The sequence below is a fragment of the Canis lupus genome, chromosome 29 (genome assembly GCF_011100685.1).
Source record: "Canis lupus familiaris isolate Mischka breed German Shepherd chromosome 29, alternate assembly UU_Cfam_GSD_1.0, whole genome shotgun sequence".
Classification (NCBI taxonomy): Eukaryota; Metazoa; Chordata; class Mammalia; order Carnivora; family Canidae; genus Canis; species Canis lupus.
In genome coordinates, this window is record NC_049250.1 from 20,463,630 (window position 1) to 20,480,319 (window position 16,690).

The 16,690-nt window shown below is 40.1% G+C and overlaps 1 long non-coding RNA gene across 1 annotated transcript in view; it reads left to right on the forward strand.

Annotated features, from left to right (window-relative positions):
* The window catches only part of LOC111093222, a 54,649-nt gene that overhangs the window by 12,969 nt on the left and 24,990 nt on the right, over positions 1-16,690 (forward strand). Inside the window, exon 2 of the long non-coding RNA XR_005380866.1 lies at positions 14,704-14,855. This is a non-coding gene — a long non-coding RNA (uncharacterized LOC111093222). The remainder of the gene's footprint in view (positions 1-14,703; positions 14,856-16,690) is intronic.

The window sequence follows — 16,690 nt, forward strand, 5'->3', positions numbered from 1 at the left end:
CTGGCTTCCAACTGAATATGAACATCAAGGCATAGATGGGAAAATGCCATGTATATGCCTTATTATATGCCTTATTAGAAAATCAAGATGGGAAGGAAGTGGCCCTCATTCCACAAATCAAAGCGTTTAGCTTTCTGAGGTCTACCAGGGCCTGAGATTGGTAGACCAGTCCATCCTCATTGTTGTGAGGATAATTTCTCTTTAGGACTATCCAAATGATGGGATGCCTCGGAGGCTCAGCGGTTGAGCACCTGCCCCTGGCTCAGGGCATGATCCGCGGTCTCAGGATTGAGTCCCACATCAGGCTCCCTCCCTGGAGCCTGCTTCTCCCTCTGCCTATGTCTCTGCCTTTCTCTCTCTGTGTCTTTCATGAATAAATAAATAAAATCTTTTTTTTTTTTTTTTTTAAAGAACTATCCAGATGGTGTCCTTCCTAACCACCATATGAAAAGGTGTCAGTTTTGGATCTTTACATTTAGGATTTTATTTAGCCACATTCCACAAGAAAAATGTTGTTTATATGAAGGGACTTTTCAGAGACTCTAGTGAGTTTGGAATAACACATCTTAGGTTTTGTTAGATGCATGACATCATTTGAAATGAATAGTCTAATTTACTCAGATAAAGGCATGGAATGGCTATGTTCTTTTTGATTTGAGAGTTTTTAGGCTTTTCAGACCAAATAATTAACCTAACGGGGAGGAAGAAATAATGACTAAGTAAAACATGAAATGTCTAAGGACAATTAATGCAAAAAGAGGTATGTCTTAGGAACTCAAATCCTTAGCAGGACAAAGGGTGGGGTAGGCACTATGGTGGTAGAGTACTGGTTGGTAGATGCGGATGTCATTGAGACAATTACACCTAAAAGAGTGAATTCCTCTCTTGAATAGGCCTCCAACTGGCCTACATATGAAGTATAAAAAGTGAAAGAAATATTAAATCAAGGGAATCAGACTAATGAGGCTATTTTTCAGGGATCCAAGCCAGTTGAAAATGGCATCTAGCTCTATGGTAAGAAAATGTTTGATCCAATTCTCTGTATCTTGAAGGCTTTTGGGGTGGAAATCATGTATATATATATATATATATATATATATATATATGATTATATGAATGGATGAATTCATTCATATGTATATATATATGATTATATGAATGGATGAATTCATTCATATGTATATATATATGATTATATGAATGGATGAATTCATTCATATGTATGTGTATATATATATATATATGAAACAAGGGTGCCTGGGTGACTCAATTGTTTGGGTATACAACTCTCAGTCTTGGCCCATGTCTTAATCTCAGGGTTGTGAGTTCAAGTCCTAGTGTGGAGCCTACTTGAAAACAAAATTAAACAAAATAACAAACCCTGAAGCAGTCATTGTTGTAACCTCTAAACCATGCAAGGGGCATTCATGCTCACATTAACGTATCTTTGATTTTTTTAATAAAGGGGTAGAATTAGGGAAACTCAGATACTAAGAGGGTTCTCTGGGAACTCTGCTTAAATAAATGATGGGTCATATTGTTGATAATAGTTTAGAGACAAGTGGATATAGGATTCCAAAATCTTGGTTGAGGAGCCAGTAAAAATGAATCTGTTCATGGAGTTTTATTGGAAAGTTTTATATCAACAGAGTCCTTGTTCAAATCAGAGAGGCTTTACCCTGAGTCTACCCTGAATGGAGCCTCCTGCTCTCTGCATCATGTTGTGATGCAACCAATTCTTTCTGGATGTCTGTGATTATATATGCCATATGTATTTAATATATGTTGGGTCATATCACTCCCATTATGTGGGGTTGGAGAAGATGTGGACGAAGTTACATAGCTCCAGTGGCCCAAGTGTGCTGCCTATCTGGGTAAAATTATTATAATCCTGGGTTTCCTTACTTGATTCAAATAAATTTTAATGATTTATAGTGATTCAGCATTGAGGGGGGATACGACCTCTATTGTGAAGAGCTTGAGGGACTGCTGTGGTGTGAACCCTGTGTGAGTGATCTTTCTGTGGGTTACTCATAGATGCAAAATGAAAAAAATTGAAAATAAAATCCTCTAAATAAAAATAAGCAAAGTAAATGAAAAGCTTACTTAAAATAATAACAAGGACTATGCTTAAAAGCTGTTATGAACATAAATAATATGAGAAACTATTAGAAAGCTAACCAAGTATCAGGCTAAGGAAAACCAAAATACAGTGTAGCAATGAAACTAAGAAGTCAAAGGTGAGAAAGCTAAGCCAGAGAATTAGAAAAATGACAAAATAAAAATATACACAGTTAAAAAAGGATAAAAGTAGACAAACTAAGAGGAAATTTAGAATATTTTACCAGGAAAATAGTCTGGAAATATATATATAAATATATATATATATATATATATATATATATATATATATATACACACACACACACACATCTTTAGGTGTGTGGGAGTATGATTTTTTAAAAGTATTCATTTTGCTTGTTTGTAATATGTGATTTCTATACTATCTTATTTTTTAAAATTATTTTAATTATTTATTTAAGAGAGAGAGTGAGAGCAAGAGAGAGGAAGGGAGAAAGAGAGAGAAAGCACGAGCGCACACAAGTGGGGGGAGGGGTAGAGGAAGAAGGAGAAGCAGACTCCCTGCTGAGCAGGGAGCCTAATGCAGGGATCAATCCCAGGATCCTGAGATCATGACCTGGGTCAAAGGCAAACTCTTAACTGACTGAACCACCCAGTCGCTCCTCTCTGATATTATCTTATATTGTGTATCTAATTAAAAATTATAAAAACTGCCCATGGGATACATGAAATTAAAATGAGCAGGCAGTAAAGAAGGAAAGAGTAGTTATATTAGTCTACATGGTAAAAAATAAGACAGAGTAAATAAGCAGAGAAAATAAATATTCCACAAAACAGTACAAAGCAGAAATTAAAGGATTAAAAAATATACTAACATATATAAATATTTACAAAATTTCAGAGACTAAGGGATTTTTAAAAAGGAAAAAAATTAAAAGGCCTAAGGAATTCTTGCATTCAATGCTCTTTTTAGGGGCTAAGCTGGGGCACCCCCCTCAGCTTGAGGTCCCCGCATGTCTCCAGGAAGGAGGTCCAAGGACAAAGAGCAAATCTCTGGCTTCTCCAGCTCACCTCACACTAAGGGTCCTGCCTCCTGCGCTCCTCTAAAAATATCCAGCAAATTGTGTGGCAGAATCAAATTCCCCTCACTCCGTACCCAAGTGATAAAGCAATCAGGAGGGAGGGCAGACTCCGAGTTTCTGAAAAATGCCTTGAACAGGGCCGTTAGGAGTTTGCTGTCTATCTTATTCATTGTCTTGGCAGGTTTGTGTCTGCGCTCAACTGCCGCTGCAGCATGTGGACTCAGACACTGAACTGTGCACAACCCAAGAGAAGAAAGGAGGGATAATAAAATGCATTTGTATTGGGCCTCTATTCTGGATCAGGAATCATCTATTCTGCATGAGGGGTATTACTAGGCTCTTTCTTTTGGTCTTGACCAGGTCTTAGAAGGTAAACATTTTAATGCCAGTTTTGAGACTGAGGGATCAGAGGCAGAGAGAGGTATAGAATTTGCTCAGGGCTACATCCAGTAATAGAAGTGTGACTCTAAGATCTGTAAAACTTCTTCCATGCCACGCTTCCTGAGGAAATGCTTGTAAGCGGGGCTGTGCCATGTTCCTTTCTAAAGTAGAGAGGAAGCCCGTGATGATGGAGTGACACCAAGCCAGGATATAGGGGATCGGAACACATCTGCCTGGCAGTCCTGGTGAGCACGAGGGTTAGGCTGATAGGGCCCCAGTGACCCAGCCCTTTGCCTACCAGTGCGGTGGGGGGCCTCTGGTAGTAGGAGAGTAGCAGAGAGCTGGAAGTCAGGTTGATGGTGGTTCTCAAAGGATGGCCTCCAGACCAGCAGCATTGGCATCATCTGTGAGCCTGTCAGAAAAGCAGAGTCTCAAGTCCCATCCTGACCTACTGAATTGGAGTATCTGGAGGTGGTCAGAGGAGACTAAACAAACCCTTCAGGTGATTTTCAAGCACAAGATTGTGAACCCTTGCTGTAGGGGTATCAAGAAGTTAAATGAGAGGCTTGGGGGCAGAGTAAAGGAGCTTTGATGCTGGGGGAGAGGATGGTAGGTAGATGAGACTTTGAGCTCATCAATGGTATGAAAGATAGGCTTCTGATAGGCAGAATAAGAAACAGGTGCGAGGGTGATGGGGCCAGGTGTGGGATGGGGAATGACCTATAGTCAATACCACATTTGACCTCATCTGGGTCACCAGCAGCAATCTCTCTCCTGGCTCTAAGCTTCACTTCAGGCATAGGTGATGGTGTTGGTAGGGCTGTAGCCACCCATCCCATGGAGTAGCTGGCAGGCTGCAAAGCAAATTAATAGAAGTGTGTATGCCTGACATAAAGTCAGTGCTCAAAACACTGTCCTTGAATTTGGATTTAAATGGGGAGCTGAGTAGATAGGGAAAGACGGCAGCAGCCCCCTTCCCTCTTGAAGTGACCCTGGCCTGCTCAGGCAGCTCTTGTGGTTGGAACATTCCCCTCTGGCATCCAGACAGCCTGAAGTTACCTGGAAAGGTAAATTCTCAATTTGGACTTATTTGAACAATGAAGCAAATATTTTGCCTATCTTCTATGGAAGCAAAAGCTAAGTATATCCCTCAAAAGACAAAAGGGATAGGTTTTCTCCAAGTTATAAATTTTGTGCAGGGCAGAGGATAGAAAAATAGATAATACAGCTTGAGCAAGAAGGGAAGTAGTGTGGCATTATGAAAAGCATCAGGCGCTCGGAGGGAAAAGACCTGGAGTTGAGTCAGCACTGGTCTCTAACCCAGCTGAGTAACCTTAGCAAGTGACTGAATCTTTCTGAATTGTATGTTCTTCATTTCCAAAGGGGGTTAATTCTCCACCTCTTGGTATTGTGAAAATTGGGGAAAAATGTAGTAGAAATGTCCCTAATGGTGCCAGGCACATGCCAGCCAATAAGAAATGTTTTCTGCATCTCAATTCTATACCTATCCCTTGCCCTGAAGAAAGCCCGGGAAGTTATCCCACCTCTGCAGGCTTTGCTAATGTGGGCCCTTTTGAGAAAGCCTTGTCTGCAATGACTCTTTATGTGTTTATGTGATAAAATTCCTTTGCCCTTAGGTACTTCATATTCTCCAGTCTTTACTGGGTTGGGAAGGATATTTGCCATGCCGACTGATCAGCTTCTCTATGCGATATAAGATGTTTTGGGCACTGTCTCTTTCTCCTCTGTTCTGAAGTGCGGGTGCCCTTCCCCTTGTATTCCTCTCTTGCATCCGGAGACCTTCGAGCTGCGAATGGGGTCCCTGTCTGGCCAACATGAGCAAGATTAAGACAAGAAGCAGCTGGGTGACTGCATCATTTCATGGGCACTGATTTTATTGAAAGGCCGGGGGTCTGCAAGTGGGAGACAATTTTAGTTTCTGTAATTGTCTCCTCTAGAGGCATCGTGAGAGAGAAGGAAAAATCAAACACTCAGTCTGCTCTCTTGCCCCAGGCTCCATAATTTGCCTTTTACTTTCTGTATTTTCATATTGGAGTTTGAAAAGCAGAGGACCCAAACAATCAGCAACAGATGTCCTCGTGTAATCTGCACGGTACATGACTTCAGTTAGCATGCAAATTGTCATCCTAGCGCCGTTCCAGGGGACTGCTGAAAAGACAGCAGGCCTGCTTTGCAAAATAGAGGGAGGGCATGATTAAAATGTCTGGATCCAATCATATGTTTAATTACAATCCCTTTTTTATCTCAACGACAATGACTGGTAGCTATTATGACACAATATTGAAAATGTGTATGACGCATGGTGGTACTTGGAAGGCTGAGAGGTGGTCTGTGTTTGATCAAAATGATCAAAGCTCCTTGCCATGGAGAGCCCCCTCTCCTTCTGCCTCGTCTGATCCACTTAGACGAGCAAAATATGATTTATAGGAGACTATGTGATTTTCATTCCCCGAGAGCAGGGGCATAATTTTTGCACCACCATTTCCCCTAGACACGATGGGAGCTTGACAATTGCTTATAAATGCACAGTAACAGCCCCTACTCCATGGATGTCTACAAGGCCTCTCTCATGCTTCAGGTTTAATTTACTCTGTGTTCCAACACTGTTGAATTTTATTATTGGTATAATCAGAAAAAGACCAAAAAAAAAAAAATCTTAAAAGCTCAGAGAGACTCTTGATTATTTCATTCTATTCATACATCCAGTTTGTCTTTTGGAGAGTTTAGAGGGAAACAGAAGTGATTTTTTTTCACAAAATGATATGAAGTTTTACTGCTTGGTTGATATAAAGATGGAATTTCATTATGTCAGCTTGTAGAAGTGACATCAAAAATTGCTGTTGTGTCCCTTATAAGAATGAATGTGTATTGTTTATGTTTTATCCTTTAGCTGGAACTCTGGAAGGCAGAAATAAAGCTAAGACTCAACTTGTTTGGCATGCCTCATCATGGGTAACCACGTAACCAGCATTATGGGGAGAACTAAGTTTGCTAACATGATGCAAAAATCTAATTTGGATTAAATTTTATCAGATAAAATTCTCTTACACATTTCACAGCTGGGTAGCAGTATAGTTTTTACATCTCAAAGCTTTTTGGTGAGGACTTCATACAAAATTTGGGTTGTGGTTTCACATATACTTGCTTCTATCCTTTGAAGGTGTCCTGCCCTACCTTGTTCTCCTTTTACATTGGTGATAGTTGTATAAAGAAAACAAAAATATTCTTAATTAGCGATAAGAAATTGAATTATTATTAAGTATAATTAGTATTGTGTTGCTGTCCTGCACTCAGCACTCTGCTGGGGGCTGTGTGGGGGCTTCAGCTGATGTGTCAAGGCTTAAATCCTGCCCTCAAGGACTTTATAGCTTCATGCAAGTTCTGCAGTGAGTCACATATAAGAAGCAAAGATAAAGGGATGGATAGAAAGCGAGATTGGAAGCTGGAGATAGAGTGAGAAAAAAGCTTGAGCAGGAGGGTAGGTAGAAAGTGAAATGGCTAGAGTCTTCTAATCCTTTATCAGCTGTGTCCTACTAATAAAGGTTCCCAAGGAAGGGGAGGGGAGGGACATTTAATGGAAGGGCATACTGTTTACTACCATAAGGCCTTGCTCCAAACTGTTTTGTTGAAATTCCAGCCATGATTTGCTGAGGCGCACCCTGGCTGAATCACAAACACTGCTTTTGTATCTGTTTACCCTAAAAACAGGCTGAATGACCTATTGAGCTCTTACCTTAGTTCCGCCCTTTAGGTCCTATATCAACAACTAACTTTTATTGAGTTCTTGTGGTGTGCCAGGGATTGTAGGAATCCCTTAATGAGTTTTCTCATTTAGCTCTCACAAAACTCCTCTTTGAGGTCAATACTATCCCCCCAAACCCCCAGTGGTTCAGGTGAAGTAAATGAGACACAGAGAAACCAAGTGATTTACCCATGATTTAGGGCTCAAGGAGTCAATATTCCGAACTGGAGTGTTTAACTGCTATACTGAATTATCAAAGTGTAGACTGATGGGGAGAAAAAACCTGAGGAGAGATGGAAAAATTTCATAGGAGAAAAAGATGACATTTACAATACAGTCATACCATATTCCTGCCACTGAAACTCCAGGCCTTACTCCAATGAACCAAGGCACCTGGCTGGCTCCGTCAGTAAAGCGTAAGACTCTTGACCTTGGGGTCATGAGTTGAAGCCCCACATCGGGTGTTGCACTTACTTAAAAAAAATACAGTGAACCAATTTTATTCTAGTGTTTGCTTGCATCCAATCTCACTCTCCTCTTTAGGAGAAGGGTAGAGGTGGGGGTGTGAGATGCCCTTTGTTGCAAAGTGTATACTGTGAGGACAGGATGAGAGGTTGAAGTTCGAATAGCTGGAGCAAATCTTAAGCTGGTCTTTGAAGAATGAGGAGAAGCTAAATAGGTAGTAAGGAAAAGGAGGACACAGTTAATTTGTGGAGGTAGGCATCTAGAAGAATAGAGGAGGTGGCATGAATGAAACTGAAGGTTCCGGGCCAGTGTGGGGTCTCCACAGGGCAAATGCAAGTGTATCCCAGTGCAGGTGGATGGCTTGTGTAGATGAGGTTTAGGAACATTGTTGAAGATTTTGAATCAGGTTCCTTTAATTTTCCAGGCTGCATGTCACCTTTCCCCCTGCGGTGATCTGATAGTATTTGGAGGAGACTGGGTATCATAATGGTGTGGCATGGAGCTCTCAGATGACCCCATAGTGGGACAGAAACCAGGATTGCCCTGTGGACAGTAGAGAGTCTCCAGAATTCCTACAGGTTCTTCCCAAGCTTGTCCTGGTTTCCCAAGAAGGCTTCAGGATTGCTGCTGGGCAGAAGTGGATCATAAGGGAGCCTTAAAAAAAGACATCCAGCAAAAAATAGTTGGCAGGAGCTAGTGGAATGTCTGGATCACCACAGCTGCATCAATGTGTTAAAAAATACCAGCCACTTTTATTTCCTAAAAAATGCGCTTGCTCCTCCTGGTGCAGTGACGGGAATGGCCACTAAATGTCACTGCTATGGCGGGGGTCAGAGCCCCTGTTGTGTTTGGACGGACTAGATCAAGACTCTCTTGAGCCAACTACATGTATGCAGTGATTTTGATGTACTCTCTAAACTCAGCTACCTCATGATTAAGAGGAAGATCTGAATTTCTTAGTGTTTTATACTTTATTAGAATGTGCTGCCCGCCTGTGTGGTCAGTATGACGTGATTACCCCACCATGAGCCAGACTGAGCTTTGCATTGTTTTCTAGGGCTGAAGCTTGGCTCTTCTCTGTCCTTGCTGCACCCCTTGCATCCGTTCTCTCTCCTGCCTGTCAAGCTTTGCTGTGAATTTAAGCTCTGGGTGATTCCATGACTCTGGAGTTTTCACAAGTCCATTAGCAGCACAATCTATGTCAATCTCCTAGGCATAATGAGAAAAACATCTTTTCCCCTGGAGGTTCATCTAGAACCTTATCCAAAAAGAAGCCTAACTATCTTCTTGGGTGAACTAACTCACAAAGCATTTTAGTTCACATTTTTAAATGTGAACATACTGTAATATGAAATAGTCACAAACTAGGGGGCTGGTAACAATGGAAATTTATTTTCTCACCATTCTGGAAGCCAAGGCACGATCCTGGAGTTCTGGGATCAAGTCCCACGTCGGGCTTCCTGCGTGGAACTTGCTTCTCTCTCTGCCCATGTCTCTGCCTCTCTATCTCTATGTGTCTCTCATGAACAAGTAAATAAAATCTTAAAAAAAAAAGTTACCAGGACCATGCTCCCCCCAAAGGCTCCAGGAAGAATCTTTCCTCGCCTCTTCTAGCTTCTGGTGGCTCTAGGCATTCCTGGCTTGTGGCTATGGGACTCCAATCTCTGCCTTGTTTTCCTATGGCCTTTCTGTATATGTGTGTATGTGTGTGTGTGTATTTCTATCTCTCATAAGGACCTTTGTCATTGGATTTTAGGCCCACTTGGATAATCCAGGATGATCTCCTCTCAAGGACCTTAATTGAATTATGTGTGCAAAGACCGTTTTTCCAAGTAAGGTCACATTCACAGTTTCCAGGGGTTAGGACATGAATATATCCTTTGGGGGGGCCACCATTCAATCCATTACAATAATTCTGTCTAAGTAGGCTACTTTGAAGAAAGATTATGCTTGACAACAGTAAGATACAGCAAATGTTTAAATACACTAGTAATTTTTAAGATGTAGAATGGCTTCAGGATATTTCTGGTCAGAGACTAGGAAAGATGTTGGCATTTCCCTACATTAAAAAAACCCTGGGTTTGAGACCTGGTCCACTATTTACCAGTTGCAGGCTGGTCTGTCCTCTGGCCCAGGCTCAGCTCCTTCCTCTGTCATAGGAGCGTATCACTTTGGATGGTAGGAGGTTAAAATGCCATGTGACTCACTGTGCAAACTGAGGAGTGGGTTTGCAAACATACGCAAAGGAGTTTGATGCTGGTAGAGAGATGTGAAAACTTGCATAGTTCACTTTTTGGAGGGACACACTACCAAGATGCCTTTTTTTAAAGTTAAGATTTTATTTATTTGAGAGAGTATGAGCAGGGAGAGGGGAAGAGGGAGAAGCAGACTCCCTGCTGAGCAGGGAGCCTGAGATCATGACCTGAGCCTAAGGCAGCCACTTAATCAATTGAGCCATCCAGGAGCCTTTTTTTTTTTTTTTTCAGGAGCCTTTTAAGTCCATGAAACCATCCAGGTTTGTATTATACCACTCAAATTAAACACTTTTGGTATGAAGCAAATAACTTTGAATTAGGAGGATTTCTTTGTAATGTATATAGACAGGCAATCTATCAAAGAACATCTAATGATAAGATGTTAGATAAGGCCAAGCCTATTTCTTTTTTCAGTCTTTGGCACATACTCTTAACCTCAGAAAATCACTCTACATAGAGAAAACTAATCAGCAGGTAATGAAGGCACGCAGACTTCAGGGCGGGAGGCTTTGTTGGGTAAACACCTTTAAATGCAAGGTTTTTATCACTGCAAAGTCACCCACAAGAGAAACTTTAATTCACAGAGGTCATCTTCCAATTAAAGTGTAAGAGCAGATTTTCAAAGGCGTTTGTTTTAATGGTGCCTCATCAGCTGTTAAAAAAAGTCTTTGGAGTCACTATTTTCTCTTACAAATGTTAAGTATTCTTTGTAGACAGGAACTGTCTGTTAAAGTAATATTTGACATCTAGGGAATCAAAAATACTTTACAATGAAAGGCTGACATCTGTTTACTATATAAAAAAGAGTGCTGTGTATTTTTACTAGAAGAATTTTCCTTTAATAAGGCAGCCAAAAGTCATCTACACATACCAAACCAATTTACAGCCCGAACCTGTTGAATAGCAACATGGCATCATGGATGCTTAGCAATCCATTGCTTCCCCCACCCCCACCCAAGTATTTCCCTGGTTTGGGATTGGATTTGTATAGGATCATTTTCTTTCTTTCTTTTCTCTTTTCTTTTCTTTTTTTTCTTTTCTTTTCTTTTCTTTTCTTTTCTTTTCTTTTCTTTTCTTTTCTTTTCTTTTCTTTCTTTCTTTCTTTTCTTTTCTTTTTTTTTTTTTTTTTGAGGAAAAGGATACAATAACAATAAAAAGCCCTGGCTTAATTATTGATGTGTTGAGCTTCAATCTTTTCAGTGCCCTCAACTTTGATTCCATCGTGCTGGCAGTAGATCGTCTTTATTTCAGGAAAGCCAACTGCAGCTGAGCTCTTTTTATATATTTTCAATGTATGTAGTAGCAAACAAAGTCCGTACGTTTGGACAATTCCACCTGAGATCTGTCTAAGTCACTACAATTAGGAAGACATCAGACAGAAGGGCAGTCAACTTGGTAAAGGGTTTAAATCTGTGTGTAATCTCATACAGGTGCTGCTTCCTGTGCTCTGGAAAATCCCTCATCACAAAACAGACCAACTGAGCCACACCTGGGTTTAGGCAGAACATCTGGACCTACTCTTTCCTACTCACTTGTGTTCTTCAAATCTTCCCTAAACAAATGGCGCTTTAGCACAACTCTGACACCAGAGATTTGTAAGCCCTAGGTGCACTGCCAAATTCAGTTTGATACAAAACACAGTTACCCTTCTTGAATCAAATACATTACAGGTATGATACCCCAGTCATATATTTCAATTAGTCGAGCCTCAAGTAAGTTATGGAGGTCATTTCCACCAGTAGTAATAAATTTCATAATGGCATTAACAATTAAACAGGGAATTTAGGGGGAAGGTTGAGGTCCAACATCTATTACATGCCCTAGCATTCATTGGTCATATGTTCTTTGTTTTCTTGTCATACAACCATTGGCTGGGAAAGTCTTGAAAACTAAAGATGGGTATAGATAAAATTAATGCCAGCAGTCTCAGTTTCCTTAGGAAAAAGCATATATCTGTTCAACTCCTAAATGTCTAACTTTTACTTAATGAGACCTCTTAATTTTTAGACATACAATTCTGGGAGAGCTTTGTGACTAATGAATAACTTTGTGTTATAGGTTTGTGCTGCTGGGCTCAGCATTATGCTGGAATAACTCAGTTTATGAGTGATCCAACAAACTATCAGGAGACTATCAGCATAATTTGTGTGGCCTTACATATGGCCTTTTAGTAAGTGTTTTATGTGGAATTTTGGCATTTCAGTTTAGGTGGATGCTTGGGAATAGGAATGGTCAGCCTGAAGAATGAATGGTATGGAGTAGGTGTGCCTTTTATGGGTCCCATAAAATATGCAGAAATAATGGGGATTGCATGGCGATCAATAATATATGTGTCCCTTTCAGGTAAACACATCTAAATATATCTTCTGGTGCTCATATTTTGAATTGCTAACCAGTTTACAATAGAACATTTATTCCACTTGCAATGCTGTTCTGTTTTTTTGTTTGAATTCTTTGGATTCTCTTGATATTAGTCAAGCTCATCAAGTCTGAGGGAACTTGGGGATTGAGAGCAAGGTGGGATGGGGAGAGGAGCATGAAGAACACCTCTCACACCAACAGGTAATAAGCCAGAATGCAGGCTCTGAAATGTTCAGAAAGTAAACTCAGCTCTGAGGGGGTAGTGCTAGTTTAGTAGGTAGCTCAGAAACACCACGTGATACCTTTGATTCCTGAAGGATCAGAATGGAGAGACTCCCCAGCATATCCCTTGGATTTCAGGGTAACTTGGGTCTGGACCAGATGCTCCCAAAGAAGAGGTAGTGGGAAGGCCTCCTGAGTGAGCAGGTATATCTGCCTTGACTTGGTAGCGATATGATTTGACAATGAACTGAAGTGTCTTTTGCTGATGAGGCCTTGTCATTCAGATAATGGGAGCTTTGATTTTGTTTTCCAAAAGTTCTCTTCAGCATGGTTTGATTTTGGTTGGGTGGATGCATGGTTATGGTATTGACTGTGTGAACTAAATATGCATTCAGTTTTGAGAAGTCACAGGTTATTATTTTTTTAAATCCATTTTGCTTTCAATGTAATTGAAATCGTAATACATTTTTCCCCACTCTGATCATCATATTTTGTGATGGGAATGGATAAAAACCCCATCAAAGTTTAAGTTTTCTTGTGGCAATTTCTTTTATCTAGAAGGGAAGGACAATTAGGAACAGAAAGAAGTATAGCATGGGAAGTAGGGGAGAAGAGCAAAGGTTTTTATAAAGGAAAAAATCAGCATAAGTACTCACGTATGAAAGCTGAAGTATATTAGAATATTGGCATAAGGATGGTCTTTATAAAATTCCTAAGCAATGTAAAGTTTGGAGAAAAGAAGCTGATGCCCAAATGATGCCCATTTTGGGGAGAAATGGCTCTCCAACAGGAAGATGTGATGTATTACAGACATCAGATACCTGTCCTAAAATTGTTTGAGAGTCAAAGAATTTTTGACAGGGAGGAGCAAATTCTGAAATGGATATCTAGTGGAGATTCTGTGGGAGCTTCTAGAGGTGTAAAATAAGTACATGGAGTAAGCCAGGTTATAAATAATGAGGACAACACATTGTCCGAGTAGTAGAAATGAGTTTTATGGAGGCAGAAATCATGGCAGAAAAGACTTGATTTCCCAGCTCTGGCACAATGCTTGGCACAGAATATGTAATCAGTGTTTGAAAATGAGCAAGGCAGTAAAGGTATAAAAATCAGCTCAAATGAACAAGGATGAAAAAGCATTTGTTAGGCAATAAGAACAGGAGAAAAGAGATGAAAAAGATGATGCAAATTAGCCTTTTTATGAATGAAATTTAGGTAGGAGATGTTAATCCTAAAAAACTTTCTTGGGGGCAGCCCGGGTGGCTCAGCGGTTTAGAGCTGCCTTCAGACTAGGACGTGATCCTGGAGACCTGGGATCAAGTCCCATGTTGGGCTCCCTGCATGGAGCCGGCTTCTCCCTCTGCCTGTGTCTCTGGCTGTCTCTCTCTCTGTGTCTTTCATGAATAAATAAATAAAATCTTAAAAAAAAAAACTTTCTTGGAAAAATATCTAAGTTTCAGATCATGTTTTCCAAAAAAAACATACCCACGTAAACACAAGATAAAATTAAATGGCCCTGTCAAATGGTTCAGGAACAAAAAGGCAGTGAAAAAGCTGAATGCCATTCAAATATGTGATTCACAGCTATATTCCACATAGCAATGCTACCACCAAAGAGGAAGGGGTTCATCATACCTGTTGTCTCAGTGTTCGGTGGTAATTGGAGGACTTCAAGTTTGTTGAATAGTTAAATTATTTTGGCAAAGCTACCCAATGCTATCCCTTTGCACCTACTTTCTAAAAATGAAAATATATATAATGTAAATATATACATAAATTTTTTTTCTACCTGAGATACAAGTGAGAAATGCCTTCTATCCTCATTAAATTACTATCTATACCTTGAGGTGCTATCAATAAAGAATTCTATAGATGGCACACATAAGAATCTGATTGATTATGAGACCTGAGATCTGTAGAATTTTAGTGAAATATTTGGAAATAATTCACCATTGTCTTTGTTCAAGAGTCAAAGCAGGAAAAAGAGCTTGAACCAGACCAGTAAGGAAATCTAAGGTTTACTGAAAGGACTGATCTAGAGCTGTCAGGAAGACCAGAACGTTCAGGATTTCTGTCCTTATTCCTTCACAAGCTATAGAGGAGGACGCCTGAGAAACTTTTCCTCCCTGGTGCGGCTGGCGGAGGTTCACACCTGCAGGCTGGCTGAGGCGCTGACTCTCGGTGCTGGATCCAATAAAGAGATCAACCTCTTCACTTTCCCTTAGAGTCTTTAGAAGAACACAGGTTGGTCTCAGAGCTATTTTATTTTTTTTTTATGTTTTTGTTAAATCTCTAAGGTTGAGGTTGATTAACTTTTAAATTAAGCCACACTCTGAAATGAAGTTTAAAATGTCTTAACCTTCGGATAGGAGTGGAATTCTCACTAGTCATTATTAGAGCTCACTGACGTTACAAATTTGTGGACGGATGTTATCCATTAAGGTGAAAGCAGAAAGGGGCTATAAAGTTGACTCAGAAGGCTAAGTGCTTTACCTTCAGGGAAGCATATATAAAAATCTGTCCTGAACTGTATATAGAGTAATAGTTAAAGCTTTGAGCACCTGGTTCTTAACTGGCCAGGCAAAGTCGTATAAAATACTGACATACCTTCTACTTACTGTTATTTTGATCTTTAGGCAGGTTACTATTTTTATTATACATGCTTAGGAATTTAGCTTCAGCGATCAGCCAACTCAGAGGGCATTTATTGAATACCAACCATGTGCCAGTATAAACCTAAGATAAAGTTTTAAGTTAGGACTAGGTTTCTCAGTACCTGCCTTTGTCTAATTCGTGGACTAATGGAAAGAATGGTGACGTTCAGTATTTCTTAACACCCTTTCACAGTGATTTGACAAGTTGACATTTTTCAGAGAGTTCAAAATCTGCAAGGTGCTGCCTGCATGGCTTAGTTAGCTGAGCTGGTTGGAAACATGGCACTAATGAGGCCAAGGTTCAATTCCCATATGCCCAGGTTGTTTTGAAGGCTAACACTGCCTAGCTTCTTGATTTCCCAACAATAGCTATGTTCAAAGGAGAACCACTCGAGAGAGGATGGGGCTCAGGGACAAGTTTTTACTGTTCCTGGAAAAATAATTTAAAGCTCATGAGCTGTGATGAATTAATTCAGTAGTATCGCCTCTGTCAACAAACATCATTTTAGTTAAGGTGGCTTATACAAATGGGAGAGAGTGGAACCCAAGATGGTTATTTAAAAATCAAATTTCTATGTGTGTAATGAAATGTATGGAAAACAAGAGCTGGTTTTCTTGAGCATTTTCTACCTATCTGCTAATGTTCCAAACTTTTTTTTTTTTTAAAGATTTTATTCATTTATTCATGAGAGACACAGAGAGAGAGAGAGAGAGAGGCAGAGACACAGGCAGAAGGAGAAGCAGGCTCCACACAGGGAGCCCCATATGGGACTTGATCCTGGACTCCAGGGCCATGCCCTGGGCTGAAGGCAGGCGCTAAACTGCTGAGCCACCCAGGGATCCCCAGTTCCAAACTTTTTATATGTATTAACTTTTTTAAGCTTCATAAGAGTCCTATGAAGTAGGTACCTTCAGTAGCCCTATTTTATTTATAAGGAAATTGAGACAAAGAGACCTTAATCAATTTTCCCCCAAGTTATGCAGGCAGACTGATTCCAGAGCTCTTGTATTAACCACTACACTCAACGCAGATACTGTCTAGGGAGGAAATGCACCAGCTTGTCAGTCAGCTCTAAAATAGACAAGAGCTATCAAAGGGCTGGCTCCCAGTTCACTGGTGAATGGTAACTGCATAACTGTTTGATTATTTTGCTCTATTGCTAGACCAACAACTTCATCAACTAGCTAAAATTGGGAAATTTTCATCCTCTCAACACTCATGACACCTTAAAACTAAGAAAATGTGTACTTGAATGTTCCTTTGCAAGTGTTCTTAAGTGTTTTTTAAAAAGTTTTCTAAGTTAAAAGCTGTTTTTATTATCCATTCAATGACGCACCATGTGTGTTACTGCAAAAAAAACAAACTAGACATTCAAAATCAAAATTAAAGACTTGGTCTTCCTCTGTTGTCTTCTCATCAGCCTC